A 25,115-nucleotide genomic window follows, 5' to 3' on the forward strand; every position below is an offset into this window, starting at 1 on the left:
CTCTCAGACATTGTTTCCACACTTTAACAAACTTAACGACAACACAAAAACAGCCTCCTCCAGAAGTTCATAACCTCAGTCTCTCTGCCATCGAGATGGAAAATTAATACCAACTTCTCCTTAAGTTATTTTGAAGTTCAACAGTGCAAGATGTTGCATATTTTTGGGGAGAATAAGAAGAAGTCAGAGGGGGGAGATTATCCTTTTTAATTCAAAAAGCTCACCCATCAAGTCAAATCAATTGAGCGAGATGGATCCCTACAGAGAAAGTTTAATGGAAGTAAATAAATACTCTCCGTCACTGCACGAAAACAGGAACATTTGTACTTTACTTTCAATAAACTTCTGTCAATAAGGAGACCTAATGGATTGTGGAAATGTGCAGTTTGCACTTTTCATGCTGATTTGTTTTCTTAATTATTTGATTTACTCTCAAATTTGTAAACACAATATTTTTACTAAATGATCTTTCAGTGCTTCAGTGTCTTCTGTTTATTGTAGATTGTCAGGTTGCTTGTTTCCACCATTTGCTTCAGTTTTTTAAAATTACATTTCCATATTCTGTTAGACCCATAGACTGTATATTAATGGACAGAGCATGTGTGACGTCACCCATCGGTTTGTGGAGATCTGCTGTGAGTCGTCGAGTTTGTCGTTACGGGCGCAGCCATCCTGGTTGGGGATGTGACGGTTTTTGACGAGAGGGATGAGTGAGGGAGGAGCCCTTACACTCTACGTTACTTTACACACTTTCACTGGTAATCACATCATATCTAAAAACCTTTCCTTTTTTAAAAAAATTAAACAAACACTTTAATTGAGACCATAAACTCATTATGAAAATGTTTACTGAGAGAATAAATCAAGTGAGAAGGGGGTCATTTTCTCATAGACTTCTACAGAAACCGACCTCCTTTTGCAACTGCACGTGTCGCCCCCTGCTGGAATTCAGAGAGAATGCAGGTTTAAGGAGTCTCCCCCTGCTGGAATTCAGATAGGATGCAGGTTTAAGGAGTCTCCCCCTGCTGGAATTCAAATAGAATGCAGGTTTAAGGAGTCTCCCCTGCTGGAATTCAGATAGGATGCAGGTTTAAGGAGTCTCCCCTGCTGGAATTCAGAGAGAATGCAGGTTTAAGGAGTCTCCCCCTGCTGGAATTCAGATAGGATGCAGGTTTAAGGAGTCTCCCCCTGCTGGAATTCAAATAGAATGCAGGTTTAAGGAGTCTCCCCCTGCTGGAATTCAGATAGGATGCAGGTTTAAGGAGTCTCCCCCTGCTGGAATTAAGATAGGATGCAGGTTTAAGGCACTTCCGCATTTGCAGCACTTTGCCGAACCGGATGCGTTGTCCATTAATATTAACGGTCTATGGTTAGACCCAGTCTCCTCATTGTCATCATTAGTTTCATTTGAAGTGGCGGCGCCCTCTCGTTGCTGTAGTCATTAAGACAGGAGCAAAGCAGGAAGTAAGTTGACGAAACGAGAAGGCCAAATGTACGCGTGAGGAGGTTCGTTTGGGTTGTTGGATGGGTTAGCCAAACACATGACCTTCCCCCAGGAGACCGGGGTTTGAGTCCTGTTTGAAAATCAAAGTAAACGGCCAACATCACGTCACGTTCAGCGTCACGTGCGTAAACGGAAGTGGAGTAGCTTCTGGTTTTAACCCAAACCACAATCTTTTTCTAAACTTGATGAAGTTGTTTTTGTGCCTAAACATAACCAACAATTTCGCAACGATAAAGACACGTTCAAAATTGCGACCTTTATGTTCAAAACTGCGACCAGCGTTTTCTGGATTAGATGTGAGGGCGTATATATCCTGCCTCAACCAAGGGCGCTGATTTATGACACGCCCCTGTGGGTCGTATTAGAAGAGATCTTCAACAGGGGGTCCGGGGGCTCCTAGCGGGTCCCTAGAGTTACTGCAGGGAAGCCATAGAATTATTGTTAATTTTTTGAAAGTCTTTAATTACAGAAGAGTACTTTGCACAAATCTATAACCTGAGACATGTGCATCAGAGGCAGATAAGTAGGTTTAAAAGTTGCTAAGAAACTCCGGCACACTGTCTAAATAATGTAATAGAAGGCAACGTTTCCAACCATCATCTGGCCAAATGAACAAAGGGAGTTCCTTTGCAACTTGTTGATTTGTTGATGTTTTAACACGAATCCAACATAATATTAGCAAATATAAATCAGCCTATTTGTGAAAAAAACACTTACTGGCCTATAGGTAAGGTAGTCTCTAAGGCCATCCACAGATGCAGTTAATCCTAAGGATTCACTGTGCCACATGTACTGTATGTTTAACATATGTTTAAAACATGATTTATAAAATTGTACAAACAATTATTTTAATAGTATTCTATGCACTAAAAAGGTTTAAAGGCTTTAGGCCACCCTACATGTTATTGTAGGCCCAGTTTAATATACAACTTAAAATGTATACAATATATGTAGAAGAGGGTCCCTGCTCCGTCTGACTCTGAGTTAAGGGGTCCTTGGATTAAAAAAACATTAAAGACCTCTGTATTAGAAGCTCTAGGAACAAATGACTCATTCGGTGTATGGTTTGGAGGACTTGTTGATGCGAGCAAGATCCTGCACCTGTAACTATATGTAATTCCCTGGAAACTACCAGGGAAGTTCAGCTATTGCACAACATATGGGGGTGCATGATCATACAGATACTGTTTTTACCTTACATTCATCATCTAATTGATTTTAATGAATTTTCTTTGGGAATGCAGGACAATTTAATTGTGATTGAGCTCTTAAAATGATCACGTGCGAGATATTTGACTTCATATTACTGCAGATACAGATTCAAAAACAAAGCAGTACGAAAACACAATCTGATTCAGTCCTTCTGCTATTTAGAATGTTTACAAATGTAGCGACCGGTAAGATGGAACAAGTGGCTGATTTAAAAGTCCGCATGACTGCACAACTTCAGATAAAGTGTGAGTTATCTATGAATGCCGTGGTACGAACATAAAAAGCCCGTTTCCACAATGAAAGCAGTGTTGTTAGAAGCAGTGAGCTCCAGAAGTCGTGACCTCCTGAGAAACAGTCCCAAACTTCAGCCGACAGACGGAAGCTGTTGGCAGTCGACGCAGCAGGAAATGATTGTTTTCATGCTTCGCGGGGAGTTAATGGAGACCAATTTGATGTTGAATTTGAGCCCTTTTTTGTGTGGATTGTTTACCAAACGGCTTTTCATAAGTAATCACTTCATGGAGGGTTATGCAAAACATTTCTGTGCTATCAGTGTTTCCTTTAGGATTGTTTTTAGCAGTGGGGGCAGGTACGAACAAATGTCAAATCAAATCAACATAGAGGAAACACTGGCTATACTGAATAATGGACATGGACAATGGGACATTTTTGTTTAAAATTGTTGCAGTTTAATGCATATGAGACCATTTCAGACACTTTACATTGAATGTTAAAGGTCCCATATTGTAAAAAGGAGATTTCCATGACTGTTTTAATTATAAAGCAGGTCGAGGTGTTGTATAAATACTGTGAAAGTATCAAAACGCTCAATCCTCAGAGAAATGCACACAGCCCGTATTCAGAAACTGTGCCTTTTAAATGAGCCGTCAGGACTGTAACGTTGTGATGTCATAATTATACGATGCGTAGGTAGAAAGGGTCGCTACAGTGTCGTTACAGTCATTCCCCGGCTGCAATGACGATGCAGAGACGCAGAGAGCGCAGATCCATAAGACCAGGAAACGCTGAGCAATCAGAGCGGACTGGGCTTTTTCTGGAGGGGGGGGGGCTTAAAGAGACAGACGCTAAAACGGAGCAGTTCAGACAGAGGGTGAATAAAGGTATATTCAAACAGACAAAATGAGAAAATGTATGTGCTTTGTGAACATTAAAGCATGTGAACATGTTCTAGTAGAAATGCAAAATACAAGTATGAAGGTGAAAATGAGCATAATATGGGACATTTAAATGAAAGCCTCTGAGGCATTATATTTTGACCTGTTAGAGATCAGTAGTACATGAGGCCAGCTCAGTTTGAATTATGTGAGTGGATAGCTCAAATAAAAGCTGCTTTCCTGGTGGGAAAACGGGGAAAAAAAACAGCCCATCTCTCTTCCTCCTCTCTATCTTTTTCGATCTGACTTGTCTATCACCTTCTTATCCCTCTTTTTCATCTCTATGCCTCACTCCGTTTCCCACAAAGGTAACCTGAGAGAGGAAAGAAGGGGGTGGGGGGGGGAGGAATGAGATTCAGAAGCCGAGCGGGAAAGATGGTGAGATATAGTGAAAAGGGCGAGAAGGAAAGAAAGGGCAAGGACGGGTAAGAGACGGGCTGAAATTAAACCCAGAGCAAACAAGTATGAAAGTGCGTCGGACCTAAAACGGCCAAGAGTGTGTGAGAGGGAAAGAGAAAGGAACAGGACGGCAAAGGGCAAGTAGAGGGTGAAGAAGAGAGAGGTGATGGGAAGTAAATTACATTAGAAACTCCCTCTGGGAGTTGAGATGAAACCGATATACAGGTTTATTAAAAATCATACGTGTGGTCCACCTCCCATATGATGGATGATCCAGTTTGATTTATTGGAATTTTATTGTCGAATTTTTCTACACTGGCTGTCTGCGGTTATTTGATTTAGTCAGTGTAGCTGCGGTTAAGACTCTACCTTTCTGTCCTGCAGCTTTCTCTGCAGAGTTTACAGTCAGTCATAATCATAATAATCATAATGGAAAACCCAAAAAAGGCGAGTTGAGGCGAGTCGAGCTGGTACCATGTAATGGAAAAACGCCATTAGAAGATTTAGTTTAGGCTAGAGATGGTCAGATACCGATACCAGTATCGGCATCTGCTCCGATACTGCCTAAAACGCTGGTATCGGGAAGTACTGGAGTTTATGCACCGATCTGATACCACGTAATAAAGCCCTAAAGAAAATCTATGTTCAAGTAGTTTATTTCTGGTCTTTTTCAGTTATAACTGACGGTCAAACTGGAGAATAAAAGAAAGTTCTGGGGCATTCGTTTGTATTTGTTCATGTTTCACAAAGAGTTTAACCTGAGCCAGACAGACAACAGAGATAGAAATCATATCACATCCATACAGAGATAGTAGTACACAGCTGTTATACATCATATCACATCCATACAGGGATAGTAGTATACAGCTGTTATACATCAAATCACATCCATACAGGGATAGTAGTATACAGCTGTTATACATCATATCACATCCATACAGGGATAGTAGTATACAGCTGTTATACATCATATCACATCCATACAGGGATAGTAGTATACAGCTGTTATACATCATATTAACATCCATACAGAGGTATAGTATGATACACCAAACGCTGGTATAAATACTAGTTTATGCCATCCATACCACTATAAACAGTAATACTCAACGAAAAAAAAGTTCGGCAAGTTGTTTTTACAAGAGTTTAACCTGATATACATAATATCACATCCATACAGGGATACAGCTGTTAAAACATAATAAAATATACACACGTATGGTAATTCGATACACAGTCTATCGAATGTATCGGAAGCAAAAAGTGGTATCGGGCCATCTCTACATCATATCACATCCATACAGGGATAGTAGTATACAGCTGTTATACATCATATCACATCCATACAGGGATAGTAGTATACAGCTGTTATACATCATATCACATCCATACAGGGATAGTAGTATACAGCTGTTAAAACATAATAAAATATATGACATCGGGAAGCAAAAAATGGTATCAGGCCATCTCTAGTTTAGGCAATTTTGTTGTGCGGCTGCTTGCGTTTAACATATGAGAACTTCTTTGGTACTAATGTTAAGTACTGGTTTGTTACCATAACTCTGATATCGTGTCAGGACTAGTTTTAAACCATACAAATGTCTCACTATAATGTCTCCCTATATTGATGGTAAAGGCAGAGGAGAAGAAGAATGACATACAAAAGACAGAGTGTTGAGAGGGAAGAGCGGGAGATGGATGGGGAAACTGAGAGAGAAAAGTGGGAATTGCAGCCAATGAGAGAGAGGGGGAGGAGTAACCTTTTTCTTGCAGCTACTGCCATAATTCGATTTTTGTGTGTGTGTGTGTGTGTGTGTGTGTGTGTGTGTGTGTGTGTGTGTGTGTGTGTGTGTGTGTGTGTGTGTGTGTGTGTGTGTGTGTGTGTGTGTGTGTGTGTGTGTGTGTGTGTGTGTGTGTGTGTGTGTGTGTGTGTGTGTGTGTACATCAGATAGAAGCCTGAGAAAATGACCAATTCTTCTCTCTCTCTCTCAACAGCACAACAGTTGAAAAGTTCAAAACCCTCTCTCACACAAAGTCGATACACACCGTGTTATTTATAGCCCTGGTGTTTTTTTGTAATTACAAAGCGGCTACATGATATAGATTTTATATATTTACGATACGGGTCGGTCTGTGCAGCAACAATGAATCAAAACCTGAAAGAGTTTGTTCTGTGAACTTGTGTGTGTGTGTGTGTGTGTGTGTGTGTGTGTGTGTGTGTGTGTGTGTGTGCGTGCGCGTGTGTATCACAGTATGTGTGTGAAATCCTCAACGACGAGAGCATATTTTAAAATGTGAAATCAAATTAGTTTCACTGGCTTGTGAATAGTTTTTTGTGTAAAGACAGGACAACGCAAATGAAATTTTTCATAATTTGGCCCCACAGCCCTTGAGAAAGTTTGTCAAACCTTGTGAAGAGGCAGGTATTAGAACTACGCGAGCCTCTTCTAGAGGAGATTGTTATGTTAACTTTAGCTCCTCTACTTTTGGGCAGAACTGCTTTTCTGTGAAAGCCGCAGGGATGTGGAATTTGTTGCCAGTTGTTCGAGAGAGTGTTACTTTGCAACAGTTTAAAGTTAACCTCAAGAAGTGGTTGAAAGACAGTCAGTCAGATTTGTGATCATTAATACAAAACTGGTAAACTAGGGTACTGTTAAAATTTTAGGTAGGCAATAATAAAAGCTAAAAAAAAAAAAAGAAATTAAAATTGTACATACTGTAAATATTGAAATTGCATGTCTGTTGAGGTGATCGTTGTGTAGGTGCTGTATCTGTATTTTATCTGTATTTTATATTGTGAATGAACTTATTAGTAGGAATGCTCATCATCCACTGTATATACCTGCTGTCACTTTGCCTCTGCCCAGGGACTACAGATGAAAATTAGCTTGTAGCTATCTCTGGTCTGTGCAACACATTTGTTGTGCAATGTCCCTGTCAAATAAATAAATGAATAAAAATAAAATAAATGTGAGGATATGATACTCAGGAAGAGGTTGAAAAGGCTCAAGGATAACCACAAAAGCTGCAACTAACCATTGCTTTCATCAACGTTCAAATATTGTTTCAACCTTAATGTTTTTTTTTTTTTTTCACTTGTCCAGTCAAGCACGTGGGCCAGACATCTCCTTGCCTGAAGTCAATTTTTATTACTAAAAATACGTACAAATTTACGGCGGAGGGGCCGTAAGACTCAGCAGGACCGTGCCCGATTGCCAGATTGGGCAAGTGAGTTGCTAGATTTACTAGCCGACGTGGCATTTTACTTGCCCCTGGAAAACAAGCAGTCCTTATTGTTGAGCCCTGGTGTAGTTTATGAAAAAACTCAAAATAAAAAAGTCAGAAAATAGTGGCAGATGGCCATGATGTCCAAAACATAAAGATATTGCATTAAAACAGAAAAGCAGGAAAAGAGTAATATTATCTTCACTGTAAAGTGTGATTTAAGCTTCTGCGTAAATTCTACGTACGTAGCCCGACACGCACCTCTCGAAAATGTAACTACACGTCGCTCGGCCAGGGCTTGGTAGCATTGCGTTCCACCCCCCCCTTCCCATGACTCATTTCCTGGTTCTCCTTCTCCATGAACAACATGAGATTAAGGAGAGGGTTAACTGCTCCTGCTCCAGATTTCCCACTGTGGTCAGAAAGAACAGGGGAGACACTTTGGTTGTCAGTACTCGCTCCGAAGCTAAACACCGTCACTGTCTCACTTTCTATACCACACACTCCCCATACACACACACACACACACACACACACACACACACACACACACCTGCACCTGCTATTCTCTTAGAGATCGACGCACACACCCCAACGCACAGGTATAAACTTCAGGCCACTTACGTAGCCAAAGCTCTGCGTGGAGCCTCTGCAGAACCATAAATCATGCTTTAGGGTGGTCCCTTTTTATACGAAAGTCAAACTACCATTTAATCACAAATGGGAATTACATTTTTGATTTAGTAATGATCTAAGGACAACAGGAGTATATGTACTCCAGCACTGGAGCGTTTTATTAAATGCCCTGTTGCTCTACAGATGAGATAGGACGTTGTTCTCATTTGAGCAAGCTAATGAACTGTGCTGAATGGGTAGTGATGGCAACAAATTATGTTAAGTAATGTGTGAAAGCATTTTGGGTTACCGCGACTGTCACTTAAACCTTAATAAATGTCCAGAGCGAGTGATGCGGTCGTTCTTCTTTGGGACGAGAGCGTCAGGATCTCTGTAGCGGCCGTTGAAAAGTTCCATAGGCTCCACTGTCATTTTGGTCATGTTAAGTGTCACAAAGCATTACGGCTTTGCCCAACTCTGTTCAAAGCATTCTCATGAACGGGTCCGTTTGATATTGTACGAAAACGTATGCACACCAAAACGTATGATATCCTACAAAATTAGGAGAACCGTGGAATGCTTACGAATTACAGTGCCTAACTTTTCTTATCTTCTTGAACGAATGGTTTATGAGAACAGGCTGCTCAGTTACAAGAAGAAGTGACATGATTGTAGTCGCTAGATATGTATTGAAGTCTTTACCAAATTTTCCATCCACAACCGTTATGCCAGAATTAGGAGTTGGTTAATTACACCGAAACTAAACCAGGGCTGCAACTAACGATTATTTTCATGGTTGAATAATCTGATGTTTAAAGGTGCCGTAGGTAGGATTGTGAAGATCCAGGACTTAGCCAAAACATTTGAACATGGACAACTTCTCAGTCCCTCCCCCTTTCCGCTAAAGCCCAAAACAGTCTCCTAAGCCCCTCCCCCCACAAGGGAGAGCTGTGCACGATAGAGTGCGTGTGAAGGGGGAGGAAGGGGAGGAAACCTATCTGCAGCTCGTGCACGGGGAAGGGGGAGACTATGAAATGTGTGTGCCTGGGTAGTGATTGACACGCAGTTAGACACCCCCTTGGCCCTGATTGGTGCATCTTAACATGGAGCTGTGGATTTTTGCAAATCTCACTACAGGCTGTAGGTGGTGTTTTTTATATTTATTACCTGCTTCATGTAGTTCTACTAGAACATAGGGTCAGTTTCAGCAAATATGACAGAAAGTTAGTTTCATAAAGCTTACCTACTGCACCTTTAATTTCTCGATTAATCGATTCATTGTTTGGTCTAAAAAATGTCAGAAAACTGTGAAAAATGTCAATCTGTGTTTCCCAAAGCCCAAGATTTTGTCCCCAACTCAAAGATATTCAGCTGACTGTCACAGAGGAGAGAATAAACTAGAAAATATTCACATTTAACAAGATGGAACACAGAATTTTAACTTTTTTTCATAAAAAATGACTCAAAGCGATTAACAGAGTATCAAAATAGTTAGCGATTCATGTAATAGTTGATAATTAAAGCAGCGCCAACAAAACCCCAAATGTTGGGATAAAATAGAGAAAACATGATTTCTTTCATGTGTTTATTCGAGGAAGGTTACACTCATCGCTTTCTTCCTGCACAAATTCAAAATGCTCCATGACCAGTAACAGTCGGCACTCATTACGATATATCAAGTGTTTCCTTACGTTTGTCTTTACGTGTACATAAAGTAGGACCAACGACAGCGTAGTCAACTCTCAACAACAATCAAAACATAGCACCAAACTGACATTTAGTTTTCTACAAAGTTTCCGAGGTCTGTGTGAATTAGGTCGGCAGTTGGATGGAAACTTGGAATTATTCTGTCGGAGAGATAAGAGAAGCCAAGTCTCTTGGAAAACAAGCGAACCAACCGATAACGGTGCAGTGTGGAAAGACCGCAGCCTCAGACCACTGAAGTGAAGTTATAATAAATAAATATAGAAATATAGAAAGGTCCAGGGTTGTTATCTGAAAAGGTGGGAATGAAAGTGAAAACGGCAGATGGCAGAGAAGCGGAAGAAGATGGGATTTGGGGTAGGGGGGGGGGGGGGTTGGACAGACTGAAAAGCAGACAGGCACAACAACGTAACATTTGTTTGCTGATATTAGTGGGGTTTTTTATTAAGATTTTTCACTCTAGAATAGAAGCTTGCGATGAGCAGAATCCCTTCCAGTTGCTCTCCGTAACGTCTCTCTTTGTTTGTCTGTTTGCTAATCAGCAGGTGATCCCAAAAACGTGACAAATCTGAATGATATCTGGTGGAAAGATATTAGGCTACGGTCCAAAGAAACGGTAATTAATTTCTGGTGGAGATCCAGGACTGTTCGGCAAAGTAGGTCATATCCAAACACGTTTTTTTCTTCTTTTTCTCATCAACTACTGCTCGTATTTCAATTTAAAAAATACATCATTTTCTGTCGTTAAAAACAGCAATTTTAGAGCAATGTGGAGGCTTGGCAGAGATATGCACTCAGAGGGCTTTTTTAATCTTCAGGTTGTTTCTTTTGGGAAATTTATTAAAATCTGTGACCTTTTGCAGAAAACCTCATTAGCAACAGAGAAGTTAGTGAAGTTAAATGTGTCCTTTTTCCCATTTTCATCTATTAGTGCAGCTCCACCTTTGATGATTCAGTAAGTGCAATTAGTTTAATTGTCTGTGTTTGTAACTGAAATAAAGTGAGTTACCAGCTCTCAAAGGGGACTGCAGGACTATCACCATAGCATCTTTAAATGACTTACACCACTGCTTGTTTTAAACCTTATTAACAGCCTTTACTTATCTAATGAATGCTTTCAGGAAGATTCCTTGAGCAACTGTCTAAAGTAAATCTTTAATTGGATTTCAAAAAGAAAAGTTGAGGAGGTTTTGTGCAACTGTTAAAGCAACACCAAAGATTCTTTTGTACCTTTTAAAATAATGTTTCCAAAATAGTTTCAGTGGTTCATCAACTCGTAACAGGGTGAACGGCACTTCTGCATTTGCTTATCGGCTATAACCGCACTATGCAAGTTTGCCAGGTCTGGTAGCGGATCTGTAGTTCGAATGAGATATGAGACATTACGACAGCGGTAATGGACAATTCCGCTCCCAACCTGCAGGGGGACCGAAGAGGAAAAGTGCTTTTGGTGTTGCTTTAAGTAGTCCAGAAGTCGGCGAACAACAGAATGAAGCGGACGCTTGTGACAAACTCGACCCTGCCCTCACTAAACAACCCGTTCTCACTCCCAACTTGTAAAATACTGACGCTTGGTCAGTGGCTCTCAAAGTCAAACTTGTATGGTCCTTTAATACATCCATGTATGGAACGCACCGTTCATAGCAGGAACTAGACCGCGGCGCTGTAAGATGACGTAGTGTTAAGAGAGAAAACGTCTCCACATAGGCGTGTCTTTCCAGCAGGGATCGCCTCGCTTCCCAGCATTGCACACTAGTGGGCTACCACCAGTAGTTATCGGTTTCTCTTCGCCGACCACTGACAAGCACAGAAAACAGGCTCCGCCCTACTACAACCGGGACGGCTGCACCTGATTGGACGAACCACGATCCACGTGGGGCAGTCAGCTCCCCGACTTCAAACGGACCAACATGGCAGCTCATTTGGAATACGATTTCTTAATATGTGAAAATAGCTCACTGAAATTGTGTTTCTGAAAACATGTTATGACCGGAAAAGGCTTTGCAGTTGCTGAATCTGTCTCTGGATTCAACTTAATGCAAATGCAGAGCGGGTGACTAGCTTCTTCAAAGTCCCCGCAACGCTACCAGAATGCATTGCACGGCTGCTCCCATATAAATTGAATGGAAAGCGTGGATTTGACACTTAATGTAACTGTCCCATTCTTGTGCCCCATGGCAGTTAAACGTAGCCTAGGTCCCGACCCGGAGCATCAAAAAATGACACCAAGACTCGCGTCCAAGCGCGTCTAAATATGAAGCTAAAGGGCTAGACCATGGGGGGCCAAACTCAGTTTCACTAAGGGCCACACTGGAAAATAGCAATCACATCCAGAGACAGACATGTAGAGTTTATTGACATGCTTTTATTTAATCAAAAAGGACAAATATCTTTGACTGTGTTACTGCATGTCTCATAAAGCTTTCTTACTTACAGTTTTGTTGGCATGAAGCCCTAAAAATTGTTCCTCAGCCATCGTAGAATTTAGTAAATCAAGCAAAACAATGATTACATATTTAAACGTCACAACCTGTTTCTCAAAGTCGCCAAATCTGCCAAAATTCAGCTTTGAGCGTCACGTAATTACGATGTAATCGTTCTTTTTCCATCATAGAAAAAAAGTGCCAAAAAGGCCGGAAAAGAGTGACTGAAACATTTAAATAAACTTTGGAAATGGAGGCAAAAACGTGGGGGGAAAAAAAGCACCAAAAAAAACGGACAAAAATGTCACGAAAAGCGACAAAAACATTGTAAAAATCAGGAATAAGTGCCAGAAAAAACCAGGGCTGCACCGAATCCAGGCTTCGGATTCGGCCGAATATTGGGCTTTTTGACGGGGGTTCGGTTTGTGCCGAATTTTTTTACACCGAACCCTACACTTGCACTACACGCGCTACGCTGGTCGCCATAATGACGCCGCCGTTGATTACGGGAAGGTGTTTACGTAGGTGGAGCGTTCAATGCAGCAGGCTGTGAGGAAGTGGAAATGGAACTGGTGAGCAGAAAAAGTTGTTGTTTGGCAGCACTTTCAGTCAAAAGAAGGCCATTCAAGTCCAGCTACATGTTCAATCTGTTCAATGAGGATTTGTCTGGTGGTGGCGAGGACCCTAAACTATACACAACATGGCCGCTGTTAAAACAATACTATGTAACTTTTCGCGCTTCGGTCCCCCTACAGGTTGTCTCATTGGAATGAGACAACCTGTAGGGGGACCGAAGAGGGAAAAGTTACATAGTATTGCTTTAAAACATTTGCGTATGAAACATCTGAAAGAATACGAGTTGTGCATGAAGGAATCTCCAGACAGCAGCCAGAATGCAGCAACTTCAGGTACGGCAAAGGAAGGACAGTCTGCTACAAACTGGTGTTAACCAGACGACCATTACCATGAAAAATACACGGCTGTGGACGTCGTATACTTCATGAATGTGTTTACTGTGTTAATGGACTGAGGATGGGAGGAGGTTTCGGATTAAGCAGAATCTTAACCAGTGGATTTCGGTATTCAGCCGAACCCCAACAATCTGGATTCGGTGCATCCCTAGAAAAAAACAAAACAAAAACTAGTCGGGAGACTTTTTGCGTCCGTAACAAACGGCAAATGCACCTGACCAGGCGTCGCTGTTCGCCGCGATGGGAGTGAGAATGTGTTGCGCCAAGCAGCACGGTGACTGTGTTAATAAACTGTGGCAGCGAGAGGGGGGGTCGGGGCTCAGTCTGGAGTTTGTTCCGGTTTTATATATTATGTAAGAGTCCATATTGAAGATAATAGCCTGATAACAAAGTGCAGTAATAATATGATATATGAAATCCTCAGCAGGAAACTAATATCCAGCTGTTATCGCCTGCCAAGTCGTAGAGAAGTGAAGGAGAAACTTTATATTAAAAGACCCCGCAGCGCTTCGTGTCTATCTCACTTCATATTCCGACTGAAATCTCCTCAATAATGCAACTTTTGACTTGTGCTTATTAAAGAGATGCTTCTCTCTGCTTCCTCTGTTGCCGTTACTGTGGCAACTGATTTAAATGTGATGCTATAAACTGTTGTTGCAAGAGGAAATATCTTCAACAACACAATAACAATCAGATGTTTTTTCTGTCTTTCAAAGAATCCGTATCGGTCACCTTAATGTTAAATCTCGCTCTCATGATTTGTTTTAACCCTTGTCTTGTCTTCGGGTCAAATTTTGACCCGTTTTCTAAATGTCTATATCAGAAATATGGGTATCTTTTTAACTTCCTAATTTTAATTTACCAAAAATAAAATGGATGATTCCATACAACGCGCTTCGCAAGTACAACAAAAGGTCGGATCTCTAATTTCATTGAATTTGGGGTGTTTTGTAAAAGATGTTTTAAGCATTTGGAAAAAAAATTTAAACTCTTTGAAACAGTATCCCAACTGAACGTTGACATATACCAGTCTGTGATTATCCTTCTATTCCTTTTAATATTAGTCTAAATAATTCATAATTTTTGCTTTTTTAACTCAAGGATTAGGTATAATTTCCTATAAATGAGGTTTATTGAACATGAATTCCAAAATTAAGTGTCAAACTCATCGTGTCACTCCCCCCCTAGCGCCTGTGAGCAGAAAAAACACTTTTGCAACTTTTGACTGGCGAGCCGACGGCCTCAGCGTCAGGAAACATCGTGTGATATCAGGTCTCACCATGTAACAAATTGCTTCACGGCACTGCACACATACGCCCAATCAGGAACCGGCTAACAAGGTAGAGATGGAGTTTTTCACACTATCGTCATGGCTGAGCCGGCAAAAAAGAAGCAGAAAGCTCGGAAAGCATTGTCTCTATAGAGAAACCTGTAGGGGGGCTCTATAGAGAAACCTGTAGGGGGAGCTCTATAGAGAAACCTGTAGGGGGGGCTCTATAGAGAAACCTGTAGGGGGCTCTATAGAGAAACCTGTAGGGGGGGCTCTATAGAGAAACCTGTAGGGGGGCTCTATAGAGAAACTCGGTAGGGGCTTATAGAGAAACCTGTAGGGGGCTCTATAGAGAAACCTGGTGGGGGCTCTATAGAGAAACCTGTAGGGGGGCTCTATAGAAACCTGTAGGGGGCTCTATAGAGAAACCTGTGGGGGCTCTATAGATAAACCTGTAGGGGAGCTCTATAGAGAAACCTGTAGGGGGGCTCTATAGAGAAACCTGTAGGGGGGCTCTATAGAGAAACCTGTAGGGGGCTCTATAGAGAAACCTGTAGGGGAGCTCTATAGAGAAACCTGTAGGGGGGGCTCTATAGAGAAACCTGTAGGGGGGCTCTATAGAGAAACCCTGTAGGGGGGGCTCTATAGAGAAACCTGTAGGGGGGCTCCAGAGAAACCTGTAGGAGGAGCTCTATAGAGAAACCTGTGTGGGGGCTCTCTATAGAGAAACCTGTAGGGGGCTCTATAGAGAAACCTGTAGGGGGGCTCTATAGAGAAACCTGTAGGAGGAGCTCTATAGAGAAACCTGTAGGGGGGCTCTATAGAGAAACCTGTAGGAGGAGCTCTATAGAGAAACCTGTAGGAGGAGCTCTATAGAGAAACCTGTAGGAGGAGCTCTATAGAGAAACCTGTAGATGGAGCTCCTTTAATCAAAGCTATAGTGCGTAGTTTCTGTCTCACCCATGAGGAATTCTAAGTAAAGACAACAAAACTGTTGGCGTGTCCACATGATACAAGCCTTCAGTGATTGCCCCCTCTCCTCTTGCATGTAGTTGCTAGTAGCCAAGGAGGACACGGAGGATTAAAAAAACATGATGGACTCTTCAGAAGAGGTCATTATCTTCACTCGAGTTTCTGTGCGGGAAAGTCACCGGACGCCACAATCTTCTGAACATAGTCCTAGTGAGAAACAGAGAGATGTGTGGAGCTGAGAGTCTTAATCAGCTTTGTAGCAGCTCATTTGGCAACGGCTTGAATGTAACGGACGTTCATTAATATCAAAAAGTTACGCACTAAAGCTTTAACTCGCCTTAACTTTTACACATCATATATTCAAGTTGTGTTCTCTGTTTTCTGCTGAACTTACATGGAATGTAACATGTATTCTTTTTTTTTGGATGTTTATTTTGACGATTTTTGGTGCTTTTTTTCAGCGCTTTTGTCAGTTTTTTCCACGCATATTCAACATCACTATCCGTTTGTTTATCAATATAAAATTTATTTCAAAGTAGAAAACCATTACACCTCGTAGTACTCCTAACACAGAATAGGGCCGGGTCCGGATCGACTTGCCGTTTGGTCCCGGTGCGGACCTTGGTCCGGACTTTGACAAACCCTGATTTGAATGCTGCCCTCCCCACGATACGTTGAGCCAGTCTTTCTCTACGCTGGTGTACAGAGGGTTTCCTCCCCCAGGACGGCACGTTGCCAGCTTTTTGTTTATCGCAGCTCTCTCTATAACCTCGAAGACTCTGCAGCGCCAAAAATCCCCACGTTGGTTCATATTTTATTCATATTGTATGGTGTGTATCTTTGTGCAGCTTCTACACAGCGGCCGCTGCTCTCCACCTCCTCGGAGCCTGACTTGTCGCCTTTCTCTCTTCACTCCCTCTTTTCATGTTGGGACCCCCGTCTTCTGTTGGCTCCTTGAGGCAGAGGGCTTCAAAGGAAAGCAGACGCTGACCCTCTCCTCCTCGGTTCCCCTTCCCTCCCAGCTCGTCTTCCTCTCTTCTCTTTACCCGCCAACTAAAGGTCTCTTCACTGGGGCAAGTTTCTTTGTCTTTTCTTTCTTCTTTTTATTTATTTTTTTTGCAATAAAGTGCTCGGCTCAGAGAGAAAAATAACCGATTAGATCTCACAAATATCCAGAGAGTAGAGACCGAAAACACTCTGAAGTAAGTCATCACAAGGCCAAAGGCAGCTCAGCAGCAACGATTAATCCTGAGAATAATCAGCAGATTAATTAATTGATTAATAGAAGGGGGCGTCTTTAAATGTCAGAATGATATCAAACAGAAATTCTCTGATGTCGGGTTAAATGTGAATATGTTCTACTTTCTTCTCTCCTCTGTGACAGTAAACTGAAGATCTTTGAGTTATGGACAAAACAAGATTTGAGAACATTCGCAGACGTCATCTTGGCCTTTGGGAAAAACTGATCCACATGACATTTTATGGACCAAACAACTAATCGATTAATCGAGAAAATAATCTACAGATTATGCCTACCAGACACTAGAAGACTTTGAACAGACTAAAGTCTGACACCATCTCACATCTAAAGTTAAAGACTGTCGTAATATGTAAAGACAGGAGATCTCGCAGGGTCACACATTGAAAGACTACAACTAGATTTGTTTTGTAAGATTTAACCAGCTAACGCTAGCTAGCGCTAGCGTTAGCTGGTAACTTGAGGGAGAGTTAGGTGATTTTCTGTTCTAGCCGTACATTCAGATGACTGTCTCCAGTCCCCGGAGGCCCGTGTTTATCCACCGGTAAAACTCCCGTTGGATGACTCGCTTCAGAAGGGTTGAAAATCTGCAACTTTTCCTCCTTTAGCATTTAGCTTAGCGCAGCGCAATGGCAACCATAAACAACCCTGGCTCTAGCCGTTTGCTGCTTCCTGTTTGGAGCTGGAGGGAGCGCACCCATTGGTTGTTGACAATGTTCACGTGATTTCACTACCAAGACTTAAAACGATAATATCAAACACATCAAGACGGGAAGAGACTGACTGGGACTGAGTTTTATGACCTCACACCGAATGATGGAGACAACGGCACCGCCCCCGACTCTAGCAAGACTCTCAGGATTTCGTTCTGATATGGGAAATGAGTCTGTGACTGTGGAATCGCTTGGAAAGTCGTATGGTGTAAGGTCGGCATTTAGGGTTGGGTATTGTTTTGGTTTTTTCCGATACCGGTGCTAAAACGATACTTTTAAAACCGTGCCAGTGCCTAAACGGTGCCTGAACTGATACTTTAAAAAAGATTTTAAAATGTTTGTATATATTTAAAAGAGAAAAAGGAGCACAAAACGACAGTCTGCGACATTTAAGAACAGCTTGTTTATTGCTAAGGCCATATGGTCAAAATTAAATGATTAAATTATGTAATAATAACTTATTTCACCAGTAAATTGCCGGTTAAACGACAAAAACAAACACTAGATGGAAAAAGGGTATTTTACAATAACTTTGAATGCACCATGAGGCTTTCGAGGCGAGTTTCATGTGAACGCACCATCAGTGTTGTTTTTCCGACAACGGCAGACTGTCCGACTGTTACATGAAATACAGTCACACCGTTTAACGTTAGCGGTCAGCATTTTAACAGTGTTTAATCCAGCTGCTAGCTAGCGGTAGGCTAACGTAACCTGCCAGGTGTATTATGTTAACTAGCGTGATGTGCAGCGATGCTTCTGTTGCCTCTGACGTCCGTTTCTGAGCATCAGAGGGCAGCGCTGGCATTTCAGTAGCATCCGTGTTACTATTCGGTCCGGTAGATACCGGTTGTTAAAGCTACGTTGAGTAAGAATTTCTCCCATATAGCGGTGAAATTGTATATGACAACCAACTGAATATTACTTTCTAGCCCCTCCTCCTATGCCGGCCAAACCCCAAATTGGCTCTCTCCATCGTTTACACTCTGTTCTAGTCACTCCAAAATTAACTTTGGTCTTGTTGCTTTGCCTGTCGCGTTGTCGTTTTAATTCTCTTTTTCGCTTCCCTGGCGAGTAATCTTCCCCCTGGCATTCATCACGGTGCCACTAGGTGTAAGAGGGCAAAAGGTGGAGGTATGTCCCTCTTGGGCTAATGTATTTTGAAGATGGAGGCGCTACATCGCTGCCGTCATTCGAGCGAGTCGCTCGTACGTATTCTGAATGGCAGATTCTAAGCTTACGAGAATACTTTGATTAGTTGGTGGAAGTAATTACACATGAATGAGCACATATTTGTGAAAGAACAAAGGGGTTTTTGCTAAGAATCAACTCAAAAAATTACACAATGGAGCTTTAAGGCACCGATGCCGTATAAGCGCTGTGTTTCGGTACCCAACCCTATCGGCATTAGTCGACAATAAATACTGTGTTAGATGCAGCCCTGCTGTGAATCTACAATGAAAATAATCATTAGTTAATAGTTAAAAATGAGCTCCAGTTCCAACAGTAAAATCCTGCTTTTACATGAATGCATGAGCAAAAATAATCTAATGATAGAATATATAATAGTATAACAGTCACACGGGACATTTTTTATACTTTTAGTAACTTGACTACAAACATGCTGCTTCTTGTCCAGCCAGTGTAAGATAGCAACATCAACCGCAGCGTGAGTCAACAACTATTCATCCGTGTGTGTCACGTTTCCTGGCCAGGCCTCTTTGCTTCACAAAAACACACACACACACACACACACACACACACACACACACACACACACACACACACACACACACACACACCGCGGTTTGTCCTAGTCATAACATCCCCACTGTACATACTGTGCTGTTAGTTCTGTGTGGGCCAGTGGAAGAAGTACTCAGATCTTCACCCAGGAAAAGCGCGTGTTTGTGTCCCGGGAATGTTTGAATCCAAAACCCAATCTTTTTCCTAAACTCAACTGTTCGCTTCGGTGCCTAAACTCGCCACATGGCGCTCACACTGATTTCGTAGGGTATCATACGAGCCCGTTCATGAGAATGTGTTGAAATAGTACAGTATCGGCTTCCAAAATGTAGTAATTCTGTCTCCTGTCCTTACTTTGTCTTCTTATCTGCCCTCATATATCCCTATCTCACACACACACACACACACACACACACACACACACACACACACACACACACACACACACACACACACACACACACAGTGTGCAGTGTAATCAGTGCTTCATATTGTACCCAGAGATTATCGCTGCTCAGCTAAAAATCCCAATCAGCCCTGTCAGATAGCACGTACACACACACACACACACACACACACACACACACACAGACACAGACACAGACACAGCTATAATATAGAAAAGTGCTAGCTGCAGTGTCAGCAATGGACCTCTCCATAATTAGTGTCTCCTCTCATATCATCAGACTCTTTTGTAACTACCAGGACCAGTCTAATAACTGCAGACAGGAACAGTCTAATAACTGCAGAGCTTCACTGTAAGGACACATGATGACGCTCAGGTTGCTTCGGCCTCACAGCGGGGGATAACGAGCTGACCTGTAATGTCGTGTCTTATGCTAAACTGATGGCTCAACACATATTTGGCTCTGCTGGAGACTAGATGGAAAGTCTCTCCGGGTTCAGGTCTCAGTCCTCTTGGAGCTTAGAACTGACTCCCTGGTTCCAGGGTTCCTACCTTCACATGTCAGGGTTTGGCGTTGTTGTGTATTTGTTTCCTCCTGGCTGTTTACACAGTACACACATTCACTATAGATATTCACTATATATTACTATACAACACACACACACACACACACACACACACACACACACACACATGTATATCATCAGGGCAGAGAGAGAGAGAGAGAACTAAACTAAATGCCTCTCTATCGCTCTTCAGCAGATGCTTTCACACATATGCTCTTTCTTATAGCTACAAATATGGAAGAAACACGCACACACACAGAGACACACACACACACACACACAGAGTGTGGCAGAGTACCATTTAGCAGGTAATAGCCTCTGAATGCACTCTGCATATTAATAAAGCGGATTTCCCTACAATGAACTGGGTCAGTCACACTGTGTGTGTGTGTGTGTGTGTGTGTGTGTGTGTGTGTGTGTGTGTGTGTGTGTGTGTGTGTGTGTGTGTGTGTGCATGCATGCTTTAACTGAATGTACAGGTGTGTGTGTGTGGGAGAGAGAGAGAGAGAGAGAGAGAGAGAGAGAGAGAGAGAGAGAGAATAAAAGTGTAACTTTTAATACCCGATAATCCTCTCAATTTCCTTGGCTCTAAACCAGCGTTACACTTTTTCTGTGTGTGCGTGTGCATGTGCGTGTGTGCGAGCGTGTGTGTGTGTGTGTGTGTGTGTGTGCGAGCGTGTGTGTGTGTGTGTGTTTGCCTTCCTACCTTCAGTTCCTTTTGCATAGCCAACTCCCTATTCACCCCAATAGTTTTAACAAACAACAGTCCTTCTGTAGATATCAAAGCCTTGCTTGTGTGTGTGTGTGTGTGTGTGTGTGTGTGTGTGTGTGTGTGTGTGTGTGTGTGTGTGTGTGTGTGTGTGTGTGTGTGTGTGTGTGTGTGTGTTGTCACACTTTGGTTTATTCCTGCTTTCATTTCCAGTGTACTTGCTGTAAATTAGTTTTGATAAGACGGAAAACAGCTGGAGGTTTTGTTCTCCGTAAAAATAAATAAATAAATAAAATTAAAAACTCGCAAATTGCCCACAAGTACTCGAGTCTTCATTAGCAGTGAGGTGTCAGTTTCAATCTGTCTAACGGGTTTCTAATCTCAGAGAAGACTTTTAGGGTGATAGTTCAGGTGTTTATACTGGCGGACTTTATCTATTTCAGAGTTCAAAGGGTTAATGGAGCTAATAAAATGGACAAGTCCTCTGGGAGAGCGGACTCTAGGATGCCGTCTTTCCAGGCTCGCTTTCATTAGGGCTCAGTTTCTGCTGCCGTGTCCCAGAATGCACCTCTCAGTACTCTAATACAGCGACTTAGTGACAGCATGATCTGCCTCTCGCACTGACTCTCATTCCTTCAGCTTTTATCTCCCACTAGCTCATGAATACACATTGATATGCAAGCTGTTCTTTACCTCTCTGTCTTCTTACTTTCTGTACATTACACACACACACTCTGAGGAAAGGTGTGTGTTAGCTGTGAGGTAGACACTGCTATTTTCTTCATGTACAGTTTGCAAGATGAATCAGTGGAGGGTCCAACGTTGTGGACAGGGATGCACCGAATCCAGGTATCCGCTTCGGATTCGGCTGAATATTGGGCTTTTTGACGGGGTTCGGATTCTGCCAAACCTTATTTATTATAACCTTATTATTTTCCACCGAACCCTACACTTATACCAGGCGCACTACGCTGGTCGACATAATGACGGCGCCGTTGATTACGGGAAGGTTTTTATGTAGGTGGAGCGTTCAATGCAGCAGGCTGTGAGGAAGTGGAAATGGAACTGGTGAGCAGAAACAGTTGTTGTTTGGCAGTATTTTCAGTCAAAAGAAGACCATTCAAGTCCAGCTACATGTTCAATCTGTTCAATGCTGATTGGTCTGGTGGTGGCGAGGACCCTAAACTATACACAACATGGCCGCTGTTACAACATTTGGTACGAAACATCCGAAAGAATACGAGTTGTGCATGAAGGAATCTACAGACAGCAGCCAGAATGCAGCAACTTCAGGTACGGCAAAGGAAGGACAGTCACTGCAAAAAAATTGACCATTGACCATTACGACCATTACCAGCTTTGCTGGGAGGAGGATTCGGTATTCGGGTTTTGGATTCAGCAGAATCTTAACCAGTGGATTCGGTATACGGCCAAACCCCAAAAACCTGGATTCACTGCATCCCTAGTTGTGGATATAGACTATATGCGAGGCACTTCCAGTCGTTGAGTTGGAGCCAGAGAACATGATGCTCCCTCTCTGACCTGACAGAGTTCAGTTTGGTTAAAGTGGTCACCCAGTGGTAATGCTGTGTTTCCCAGCAGGCTGTGTGTTGATGAGGCAGTTTTGCAAGGATGGATGGCTATGCAGGAGAGAAGTAGAGCAGCACTATGCTGGACTGAGCTACCGTGAAGCTGCACAACCTCTGCGCCAAGCTGTGCTGCTCCCGCTGCAGTCAGACAGTAACCCAGCCAGCTGTGCAGCCAGTGGCCCCAATATCAGCAGCATCTGCTTCACACTGAGCCACACTTCCTGCTCCATAATTCATGTCTCTGTTGTTGTTGTTTGTTGTTGTCTTTCGGTGTGTCTACACCACTTCCTCTCCGTTTTCACTCCATGATTAGAAAGTGCACTTAATGTGAGAAGTTGGAGTGACTAGAGCTGTGACAATCCCAAGTTGTACTGTGCAATTAATTGTCTCAGAAATAATTGCGATTAACAATATAATTGTCTCTTTCCGTTATATTTAAAAAACATTTATGTATTACTTTTGCAAACAAATTCAAGTTTTGAATGAATCCCAGGATACACACTTGTTTAGATCACGGTTATGTGACCCAGAAAAAGTAATAACACAAATACACTGCCTATGAAGTAAACAACGCCTCTTTTATTATCATAAAAACCTTGTAATTTTTTTTCTTAAATGAACACACAGTAAAGCTGGCAATTACCACCAACAGTCCTACCCCTTAGGACCTTAGCTAATGTTGGCAATCCATTGCGGTTAAACAAAGAAAACGGCGATTATGTAAAAGCATTACAGGCCTAGAAGTGATTTGCTCGGGCTGTGAAGAAGGTCCGTATCCTCCTCTCTAACAGGCGATTTAGATTCCCTATTCGTTTAGACAACAACAGGCTTAAGAACTCTTTCATACATCGGTCTATCCTCTTGCTAAACCAAAGTCAGCTTGATGCCAATTAAGGTCTGGATCTGAGGATATCACGAAACGTGTTTCTTTGCCATGGCTGTTGATATGGCTTCATCTTTGTACTATATGTGTAATTGTTAGGGATGCACCGAATCCAGGCTTCGGCCGAATATTGGGCTTTTTGACGGGGTTCCGTTTCTGCCGAACCTTGGAATTTCTTTCCACCGAACCCTACGCTTGCACTATGCGTCAACGTAATGACGGCGCCGTTGATGACGGGAAGGTGTTTACGTAGGTGGAGCGTTCAATGCAGTAGCAGAGCCTGTCTATGGAGAGCCTGTTCACTCCCTATCTCACTCCCTATTAGCCCCATTGTACCAACCCGGAATTTTCCCGAGAGTGGAAGTTCTCCCCTTATTAGACATTCTCTGTCAGTAGGCTGTGAGAAAGTGGAAATGGAACTGGTGAGCAGAAAAAGTTGTTGTTTGGCAGTACTTTCAGTTAAAAGAAGGCCATTCAAGTCCATCTACATGTTAAATCTGTGTTTGAAACATCCAAAAGAATACGAGTTGTGCATGAAGGAATCTCCAGACAGCAGCTAAAATGTAGCAACTTCAGGTACGGCAAAGGAAGGACAGTCCCTACTAAAAAGTGGTGTTAACTAGACAGCGCCTCTCCCGGGCTGTCAGCCGTTCTCTCAGAGTCTCCCTACAGTGGGAGCGGAGCGACCTAGCGGCCGGCTGCTGCTTTTAAGCTAACGTTAGCTTTCTAATTTCACCCACCCAACATGCCTTCATCATACACTGGTTAGCGAAAATTTGCCAAACAAAATTGTCACTCATCTGGCGACAGCGATGTGCTTTCCTACGATGTGAAAAGAGCGTGTGAATTCAACATTAAGTTGTTACATTTAACTATTTTAGAGGCTGTTGACATTGTTTGCTTCAGGAATGTGTTTACTGTGTTAATGGACTGAGGATGGGAGGAGGAGTCGGTATTCGGATTCGGCAGAATCTTAACCAGTGGATTCAGTATTTGCCCGAACCCCAAAAATCTGGATTTGGTGCATCCCTAGTAATTGTTGTCTAGCTCTGCGTGTATATTACTTTATTTTTTTCTTTTGAGCGGAGCTGCTCGGGAACGCAAAATGAATTTCGGTGTGAACTGGCAAAGTCGTATCGTAACCGACGACAACTGCGTTCAGCTCGACTTCGTGTCTGTTTGAGGTTGAACTGACGGCAAAAAGAAATGTTTAAAAAAAACATCCCTGGACATTCTTGCGGTACGATCCTCCTCCTCCGCTTTCATCCGCGTGCTCTCTCACTCTAAAAACGGAGCCAAAAAAAAAAATAAGGAATTTAAATCTGGAGAGACGTCTCAGTTTCAGCCAAAACTCCCAAAGTACCAGCTGTAACCACAATGAGCTGAAATCAAAATGTCAATGTGACGACTTGTCTTGTAACGCGGCATGACGTCTCTTGTCAGCCCTTGTGTTCAGGTGTTGGCTGTGGATTAAAATAGATACGGGGGAACAGACCCGAGATGCGATCAGCTGTTTGGAGTTGAGCATAAAGGCCGCAGTGTGTTGGGAAAGCTGCTTTCAAAGGCTCACAGTCTTACAGCAAGTCGAAGTACAGCAAAGCTAGCAGGGAAACACAGCTTTGTTTGTTACCTTTCTGAAGAATAGCAGTATGACAACAGTTAGTTTTTCTCAGGTATGACAAGTAGTACGTGCAGTAACCCTCCCCCCCCCATGAAATGAATCGGTAGTTGCAGCCCTAACAGGACTCCAACATCTCCAACCTATATTTCCATACTTT

The 25,115-nt window shown here is 42.5% G+C and overlaps 1 protein-coding gene across 6 annotated transcripts in view; it reads left to right on the forward strand.

The window, feature by feature from the left end:
* Positions 1 to 25,115, forward strand: part of LOC120553538 (plexin-B2-like) — a 247,366-nt gene that overhangs the window by 125,849 nt on the left and 96,402 nt on the right. The window contains exon 4 of one of the 6 annotated variants that reach the window (XM_039792061.1): positions 16,434 to 16,543. The exons of the other annotated variants lie outside the window; for them this stretch is intronic. The gene's annotated coding sequence lies outside the window, so the exon portion shown is untranslated. The remainder of the gene's footprint in view (positions 1 to 16,433; positions 16,544 to 25,115) is intronic. 6 annotated transcript variants of the gene reach the window in all.

Source organism: Perca fluviatilis, chromosome 23 (genome assembly GCF_010015445.1).
Source record: "Perca fluviatilis chromosome 23, GENO_Pfluv_1.0, whole genome shotgun sequence".
Classification (NCBI taxonomy): Eukaryota; Metazoa; Chordata; class Actinopteri; order Perciformes; family Percidae; genus Perca; species Perca fluviatilis.